Source organism: Herpailurus yagouaroundi, unplaced genomic scaffold, assembly GCF_014898765.1.
Source record: "Herpailurus yagouaroundi ecotype Mexico unplaced genomic scaffold, PumYag 140, whole genome shotgun sequence".
In the NCBI taxonomy this organism is placed as follows: domain Eukaryota; kingdom Metazoa; phylum Chordata; class Mammalia; order Carnivora; family Felidae; genus Herpailurus; species Herpailurus yagouaroundi.
The window spans coordinates 1,339,328-1,339,810 of record NW_024412395.1 but is presented as its reverse complement, the minus strand read 5'-3'; positions in this window follow the sequence as shown (position 1 = coordinate 1,339,810).

Genomic DNA, 483 nt, shown 5'->3' with positions numbered 1-483 from the left:
TTCTCTTTTTAATCTTTTCAAACCCTTGATGGTGTCCATTGAAACATAAAAGTTTTCAGTTTTGTTGAAGTCTCATTTTTAATTTTCTTTGTTGCCTTTGCTTTGGTGCTATATCTAATTGTAAATGCCCAACCCAAGGTTATGAATATTGAATCCTATATGTTACTCTAAGAGTTTTATAGTTTAAGCTCTTAACTTCAGTCTATAATAAATTTGTGTGTGTCTTTTTAAGAGGCATGAGGTAGGGCTTCAAGAGTACTGAGGAAATTAGTCATAGGTACCCACTGAGTCCTTTATGCTCACTGCTTTCCTGTTGATTCAAAAGGTTGTTGGTAGGTGTCTCTTAAATATTTGATCTCACAGCTTTTAAGTTATGACTTCTCTGACTGAGCATTTTCTTTTTTTTTTTTTTTTTTTTTATTTTTTTTTTATTTACATATGAAATTTATTGTCAAATTGGTTTCCATACAACACCCAGTGCTC